Here is an 8,760-nt window from a genome sequence, read left to right on the forward strand (position 1 = left end):
AGCCTTTCTGCATTCAGTATGTCTGGTGGATTATATGAATCCTTTTTATTTGTTCCCCTGCACTAATCTTTAATAATGTATCATGGGTTTAAAACGCTAACTGATAGACAATTTAGAAGACAGAAATCCTCTAAGATTTTTGTCCTAAAATATCTGTCATGCATTTTGCCATGTACAGTAACATGTCAAAGGTGGCTACCCTGTGGCCGGGGAGGGACATGATTCTGCCATCACACTCCCCTCATTTTCACCAATGTGCTGATCACCTAACCAAGGCTCTATGCTCCCCGCTTCACTCACTTCCTCCTCCTTTCCATTGACTACCCTGTTCCCATCACTTCCTTCATTCAGCACATCAGGATTTCATGACCACATTCTTCTCTAAATGGAAAGGGTATCTTGAATCTAATGTCTGACAACTCTTCTTACTGTATATGCACACACTGACCAGCACAGAACCCAGTCCAGCTCTTTATTTTCCTAGAATCTCCCAGAGGAATCAGTTCCATGATGATGGTGATGATGATGATGATATTGACAATGATGACAGGGACCTCTCAAGGATTCTGATAAAGAGGGAATCAATAAAGGGAGGGAATCATTGCAAAATTGCCCCAGAGACAGGCTTAAAAGTAAATAACTGCTATAGTGTTTAATGAAATTGCCTAATATTTAACTATTTTTAAAAATTTATATCGCTGAATTTAAAATTTTAACGGGAATTCTCATTCACCAGTAACCAAGATTCAACTCTAGGACCAAAGTCTAAAGATTTTGATCTTCTAACAAATTGTCCACTAGCCTTTTAAACACGTGATCCTTTTAAAAAGCTTAGTGCTGGGCTGAAATTAAGCAGGATTCATATAATCTCACCAGACACAGTGAATGTGGAAAGACTAAGGAAGAAAAACAAAAAGCCCTTCATAACGTCTTGAACTTCACGTTGCTCACAGGAGAAAATGTTTGCCAAGTTGAGTGTCACATCAACATGACGCCTGAGTGGGATGGGGAAGCTGATCTTCCTCATCAGACATTTATCCTGATTTGTTAGATGCCAACAGAGTTTCCTCATTTGATTTGCTTCTAACAAGTATGGAAGAATTTACGTTCTACCAAAAGCAGTCTAAACATTTTCCCCTGCTGTCAGGTCTCTGGACTGAATGTCTCCACAAGAAGGACATGAATATGCTTCATAGGGAATTCTTCCTGAGAAGCAACAGGATTTTCGAGGGCAGAACTGCAGGCCCCCCATGGAGGGCTGGAGGAGGGCTACAGGGGGCACTGGAAAAACAGCAGGAGTGGGTTCAGATACTACCACTCAGGTCGCCAAAGACAGCATTGCTATCTCTGAGGATATGACATTCTCCCAAAAGTTCCATGAGTGAAGGTACCTGTGAACACTAAGCAGGTTGTTAAGAAACAGCAGCACATAATTTGCTTCACAACTCAATTACAGTATGTTTTGATATTTGGAAAATAATTAGCCCATTGTCCTTTGAAACTGCAGCAGTAGCAATAGAAATAAAAAAGGCTGAGCCGTCTTATAGACAACAATCAATAAACAATTCTAAATCTGCAGGATTCCTTGACGATATGCAAGCAATGAGCTAGATGTGTCTTGCAGATGCTTCTTACTGCAGGGCGCTCTCCTGCAAAGCATAGAACTAGTTTTCTCAGCAGACAGAGGGAACCAAGTCAAGATTCCAAGTCTTGAGAGATTTACTATATGGCAGGAAAGATCACACAAGTACATCCATCCAAATATGAATAAATGTAATCAAATATTATCAAATGTGATTGGAGCACAGATGAAATAGAAATTCCTTTCACCTGGGATCTAGAGAGACTTCTTCAGAAAATGTGGCTTTGGAGATGGCCAAAGATATGTGTTGAATATTGGCAGAACAGGATGTAAGGAATTTTAAAACTGATTCTAAAATTCATATAAAAATACAAAGGATCCCAAATATCCAAAACAATTTTGAACAAGAAAAACAAAGTTGGAAGACTTGCACTATCAGATTTTCAGCTTTTTTTTTTTTTTAAACTACAGTAATCAGAAAGTATGGTGTTGGTGTAAAACAGGAAAATAGAATAATGGAGCAGAATAGAATGTTCAGAACTAAACCAACACTTATATTGACAATTGATTCTCAAAAAGGATGTAGTGGAGAAAGGATCTTTTCAACAAGTGGTGCTGGAAGAATTAGAGAGTGATATGCAAAAAAAAAAAAATGAACTTTGATCCACACCTCAGAAAATATACAAAAATTAACTCACAATTGATCATAGAACTTAATAGGAAATCTAAAACTACAAAACAGCTAGGAGAAAAAGCATAGGCTTAAGCTTTATGACCTTGGGTTTGGCAAATATTTCTTTGCTATGACACCAAAAGTATAATCTATTTTAAAAAGAAACTGATAGAGTGAACTTTATCAAAATGAAGACCCTTCAAAGCTGTTCTAAACACTGCTAAGCAAATGAAAAGACAAGCCATAGACAGAAGCTATTTGCAGATCATATATCTGATCTCTCTTTGTATCTGATCCAGAATAAAGAGGTCTCAAATCTCAATAATAATGCAAACACCTGAATGAATGAATGAGGCCAGAAAACACACTTCAGTAAAGATATCCAGATGGATAATAAGCATATGAAAAGATGCTGATTAAAGATGCCATTTGTCATTAGAGAAATGCTTTTAAAAACCACAGTGAGATACTAGTACACATACATACAAGAATGAATACGATTAGAAAGACCGACCTTACAAAGTGCTGGTAAGGAAGTAGAGCAAGCAGAGCTGATACAGGCCACAAGGAATTTACAATAGTACAACCATTTTGGAACAGTCTTTAACAGTTTCTTTAAAAAAGGTAAATACCTATCTACCATATAACCCAGATATTCCTCATCTGGGGCTTTAGAAAAGAAAAGCATATGTCCATATAAAGACTTGTAACCAAATATTCACTGCAATTTTATTTATAATAGCTCAAGTTGTAAATAACCCATGCATCCATCAAGAAGTAAATGGAGAAACAAATGATGGTCTATCCAAACACTGCTCACAACAAACTATTCAGTAAAAACTCAGCACAAAACAATACTCTGCTATAAGACAAATAAGCTATTAATACAGCAACACAGATGACTCTCAAAATAATTACACTGAATGAAAGAAGTCAGACAACATAGAGTAGATACTGCATGAATCCATTCATACAACGATGATGAAAATGCATACCAATATGTTGTGATGGAAAGCAGATTAATGGTTTCCAGGGGAAGAGATGGGGAGGGAGGGAGGGACAACAAATGGCAGGAGAGAAGCTTTGTGGGTGATGGGTATGTTCACTCTCTTGAATGTGGTCATGGTTTCTTGGGGATATACTTATGTCAAAACGTATTAGCTGTACACTTTATACGTGTGAAAATTACTTTGCCAAGTATACCTCAAAGCTGTTTTAAGAAAAAAGGCACTTCATTCCTGATCCACCTCAGCGCCTGATTGGAGCGACATGATCAGTCCCTCACCCTGTTTGCCTAAAAGGAAGGTAGAAAACCTCTCACGGAAAATAACATATGGATTTTTCATTTGCAATGTCTGCCATGTAATAAAGAATTTCAAGACATGCAACATGTCAAGACTATATAACGGATAATATGAGAATAAGAAACATTAGACAAAGGATGCAAACCCCCAGGTGATGTAGGCATCAGAGTTACCAATAAAGGCTATAAAATACTTTTAATATATTCAAGAAAATAAGGAAATTATGGGAGAATAGACAACAGGGTAAAGACTTTCACCAGAGAAATATACTGGAATGTATTTTTAAGAGAAATCAAACAGATACTCGAGAACTGAAGCTTTCAGCTCTGGAAACAGGTAAACAGAGCTAATTAGGATCCCTTTTAAGTAAAACTTTCAGTAATGCCGGGTAAAATACAACAACAAATGTAACACAGAGCTAACTATGGAAAGAGAAGTTCCCAGGTGACAATACAAAGAGGACACTTAAAGCCCAGAGTGGTAATCTTGTGAGCTGATGCCACCACACCCTGCAGGGAAGGGGTTTTAATCTGCACATAAATAGAGATACAATGTCCATTTAGGAAAAAGGGTCCATACCAGATGTAGAAGACTCTTCCTTTATATCTATATAGTCAGAGACAGAGATGTAAAGTGGCAGCAGAGGTCACAGTGACACAGGGCCCTGGGCCAAGGATTGTGAACACCTCTGCAAGCTGGGAAAGGTAGGAGGACGAATCCCTCCCTAGAGCCTCGGTGTGGAACGTAGCCTTGGCCACACGTTGGTTTTAGCCCACTGACAATGACTTTCCACTTCTTCACAATAGAACAGTGAGATGATGAATGTGTATTGCTTTAAGCCACTGAGTCTGTGGTTCTTTGTTACAACAGCAAAAGGAAAGAAACTCAGGAACCAACATGAACATGAACCCCAAGCTGCCTGCTGTGCTGGCAGGAAGTTCTTTGTCTCTGATCCTGAGGGAGTCTCCTGTCTTCTGGCAGCATCCACAAACTACCTCATGCTAACTTGGCAGCTTGCAGAGGGTTAAATCTTAACCCTGCACAGTTCTTGATATTTAGTTAATAAAAATGATGGTGTCATCATGGGTATTTTTCTATCTTTTAAATACCCTTCAGTCTTCTAATAAAGCTACCTCTAATTGAGAGACAGTGTAAATATTTTTCAATCTTCATAATAAATAACTGTGGTTTTATTTGGTTATTTAAATTATGAATAATAATATTCACATTAGTAAATGTTATTAAAATCAACATTGTTTAATGAAAATATCATTTCTTTTTGCATGAACATGTATTAACTACAATAAATGTTCCATGCTTTGTTCTACTATTTACTGTTAGATCCTTAAAGAATAATATTTTCCTCAAAAGATTTTATGGCAAAGGGATTTCTTTTGGTGGAACAGTTCCTACATCAAATCTGGTGCATGGCTCAGGCCACTGGGAACCTAGAGTTGATAGAAATTAGGAGGCATTATAAACACAAAATGATTTTTAAAGAATTAAACAACTGGATGTGTGAAAACAAAGAATCTGAGAATATTCTAGTGAAATAAATTTATTTTTCAGCTTAAGCAAGACACTGGTTGAATAAATCTAAAATGAAAAAACCACCCAGAGATCAGCAGTGAGTCATGCATGCAGTGTGACTGATCAAAACCAAGTTGTTTCCAAACCAGTGTGCAGGCTTGATGCCTTCATGAATCAAGTCTGTGTGGCACCAGGTCACCTCGAATACATGTTGATGAGGTATTTATAAGCCCTTCACCATCCCAGCACAAAGCCCACACATGAGCCACAAGACCATCACCTACACATCTGCAAAAGACACAGCATGGTGAATAGCACTTTTCTTGTTCAGTAGCCGGTGGCAGGGCACTGTGAGCAGACAGAGATACAGGGACACAGAGACACAGAGGCACTTCCCCTCACTCAGCTGATAACCTTCCGTGCATTCCTGGGGACAGGATTGTCATAAAATGCAGCATGGATTGATCCTCCTCCTAGGAAAGGAACGGTAGTTCTGTCCTCAGGTTGGAGCAAGGGTGGCCGGAGGATCTCAGAAGAGCTGTTTCAGCACAACCAATAGAAATGTCTGCCACCGTGACCACGAGAGACAGGTCTCCTGCCATCCCGGTAGGCACTTGGGCTCCTGACAAAAGCTGGGCTCAGTAAAGGCTTGAGTAGAAGGCACAGACCTGAGGGTTGCCCCAGCAAGAGACAGGAGGTAGGGCCTGGTTTATACTGCTCTGGGTGTATCCCAGCCTTATCCGAATACGAAATAAGAAATTTGCAAAACAGCAGAGCTGGGATGGATCATCTACTCCAGACTCCTCACATTACAGTTTAAAGGGTGGCAGCCCTGGGAGGCAAAGCAACGTGCTAAAGGCAGAACGTGGAAGAGGCAGCGCGAGATAAAATGCACCGTGCCAACCCCTGTTCAAGGATGCTGACACTGAGTGTGGGGCCAAGGTTTCCAACGAGTAGAATGAGACAGTGTAAATACTTTGTTCCCCCCAAAACCCCAAATATTTTTTAATGGCACAAAACTCACCTTAACTAGCTCTCTTCTGAGGGCGCTCTCTTCTGCTTCTTCGTCTTTCTGTCTGTCTCCATTTCTCTCTCTCAGACAAAAACACATACAATTTTGTGAAAGGGGACTTCCTGCCATACAAAGACAAAATTCATATCTTCAAAAATACACCTGACAAAGCACGTTTCTCAATTCAAGTCTTTGTGTGGGGTCTGGGCAACTGGCTTATTTTCTAGAACATTCGGTGGATCGAAAATCAGATCATCTTCCCCAAAGGAAGAGTTCTGGTCCGTGTTGATGAAGTTGGGGATGTCACATTTCATGAGCAAGTTCGGCTCCTCCTCTGGCCACCTGCTGCATCTGATGGCTTCCTGGAGCCGAACATCACTGTCAAGGGCTATGGTTGGGATACCAGCTTTGGCCTTGTCGAAGTGTCCCACTTCATTGACGTAGCTGTGAAAGATGGACCTAGATTCGTCATTGACCTGCCAGAGAACATCTTGGGCACCAGCGGTCTCCCAAAGTCTGACACAAATCTGTTCAGTCTGAATCTGTTCTCGGGAGACTCTGCATTGCTATAAAGAAAACCAAAATAAAATATCGCTCACACTCTAGCTCGGTGACCTGAAGAATCATAGTTTTTGCCATCTACTGAGAGCAAACCCCTGCAGAGAGCATGCTGGCAAGCACTGGAAGTGAAAGACATCACTTCTGAACACATACAATTACACCCAAGGCAAAAGTCTCAATTGAGGACCCTTGGACAATCCTGAAAAGACATCGCTCCCTGAGAATCCTCAATATTGGTGTCTCGCACACCAGTGTTTCTCAGTGGGACAATCAGATCATCTTCATCAGATTTAGTTAAAGTGCTTCTTAAAATGCAGAATTCTGGTGTGCACACCCTCAGAGTCTCAGAGGTAAGGACGGGTAGTCTGTATTTTCATAGCCACCAAGATCACTAAACATGCTCAGGTTTAGCACCGCGGTCTACATCGGGTCACCTGAGCATCGACAATGCTGTCTCATGTGGTGGGGTGGCCATGTGTGTCAGGGTGCTGTCCTACCCACGTGACTCCCCTGATTCTCAAAACTCACAGTGCAGCCCCATTGGGCAAGAAATACCACCATTTCACAATGCATACTCAAGGCTTCCGACTGACAGACACAATCAGTGATAGGAGAGGGGACAAAACTCAGCTTCCTGATACCTTCTTTCACTTACTGTGGGACAAATGATCAATTCAATGGTAATAAATTAGTGAGTGAGTGAATAAGATGACTCGTTATTCCCACGAGTGCCTGGAAGAGCGAGCCTGGGCACACTGAGAACCGTAACAGCCCATCCACGTAATTGCCATCCTCCCCAGATCTATGTAAAGGTTACTACCATGCAGGCAGTGTCTCCTGAAGGGCAAGAATCATGTCTGAACACACTCTCAAATCCAGTACAGAACCTGACAACAATTAGGCTCTGGAGTCTGTGTTTAGCGAGTGTGGAATCTCAGTGATTTCAGCTCTTAGACCTTGCCTTCCCATCCCACACCTCATGATATGGCCCCTAAGACCAGTTCTTACAGGGCTGGGGCCACGGAACCCATTTACAGGACTGGAAGAATCTGATCATATAAACCATCCCCCAGATTATCATCAAGTGTCACCTGCATTTCAGGGATCAGTAATTCCAGAAGCTTTGCAGTTCAGGCAGGTGAGGGATTTTTATATCAGCTCTGTCTTCTACTGTGACTGCCTGGGTGATATCCGACAAGGAATTCTCAAAAGCCTGAGCTTTTCCTTTCAGGAATAATCTAATTAACAAATCTCGCTGACCACTCAACCAATGTGATGTGAAGATCAATGATTTACACAGGAGTACAACATTCACTAGGTCGTGGATTTAGAATCAGAGAAAAATCATTTGAGAATGACTGACAGAATTTAGCTTTAATGCAAATTTAAGTATTCTTACCTTTCAGTAAATCATCTTCTCCTACTTATCACTTCACCCAAGTTTAAAAGATATTTGAGAACAGGGATGAGTGTGCCAGCAATCTGTGACCCAATAACCTAAAATGTCACCTAGGAAAAAGAGAGGAGTAACACATTTTTAAAAAGCATGGTGAGGATGGCGGGGCCATCCCCCAACTCCACACTAAGGAGCTCTGAGTAATAGCTTTCCTGCCTGCCTGGAGCATCAGCTGATGTGAAAACCCACCCAGAAACCTCACTGTCCAGCATCTCTTCCGTAACACAGGCTACACTTCCTCAGAATTAAGAATTGGGTCAAGTAACCCCTTCGCTGAAGAATAAAGACAAAGGAGAACAAGAGGTTTCTGCCCCTCCCCAGGGGAGAGCCCAGACCTTGGGCTGCATGCACTGCGCCCACCTCCCAGGAGAAGAATTAACTGGAGAAGGGCTTTCTGCGAAACTGGGGCAGCAAAATTTGAGATGGGAACAAATTGACCAGCTGGCCAGGGACAGCCCCCTTCGTCGCTGCCTTGGCAGCTGCCTCCGCCCCCTCAGCACATCCTGCCCACCTCCAGTGGCTAAGCTGTCAGGGAAACTGTGCTTTGGGACCTGGGGCAAAAGAGGCTGCCGCCAGGCCAAGCTGCGGAAGAGATGGGAGCTAAACCACCAGCTCCCAAGCGGCAGGCTCCATACCCCCGCC

At 41.7% G+C, this 8,760-nt stretch overlaps 1 long non-coding RNA gene across 2 annotated transcripts; it reads right to left on the reverse strand.

Annotated features, from left to right (window-relative positions):
* Nucleotides 1-5,397: 5,397 nt before the first annotated feature.
* LOC141578888 (uncharacterized) lies at nucleotides 5,398-8,757 on the reverse strand. 2 transcript variants are annotated; one of them, XR_012509740.1, is made up of 3 exons: nucleotides 8,062-8,757; nucleotides 6,114-6,667; nucleotides 5,398-5,627 (listed from the first exon to the last, which is right to left on the reverse strand). It is a non-coding gene; the product is annotated as an uncharacterized LOC141578888 (long non-coding RNA). The 2 variants fall into 2 exon arrangements; XR_012509739.1 differs by having other exon boundaries at nucleotides 5,398-5,562; nucleotides 8,062-8,755.
* Between the last annotated feature and the right edge of the window lie 3 nt (nucleotides 8,758-8,760).

This window comes from Camelus bactrianus, chromosome 1 (genome assembly GCF_048773025.1).
Source record: "Camelus bactrianus isolate YW-2024 breed Bactrian camel chromosome 1, ASM4877302v1, whole genome shotgun sequence".
Taxonomy (NCBI): Eukaryota; Metazoa; Chordata; class Mammalia; order Artiodactyla; family Camelidae; genus Camelus; species Camelus bactrianus.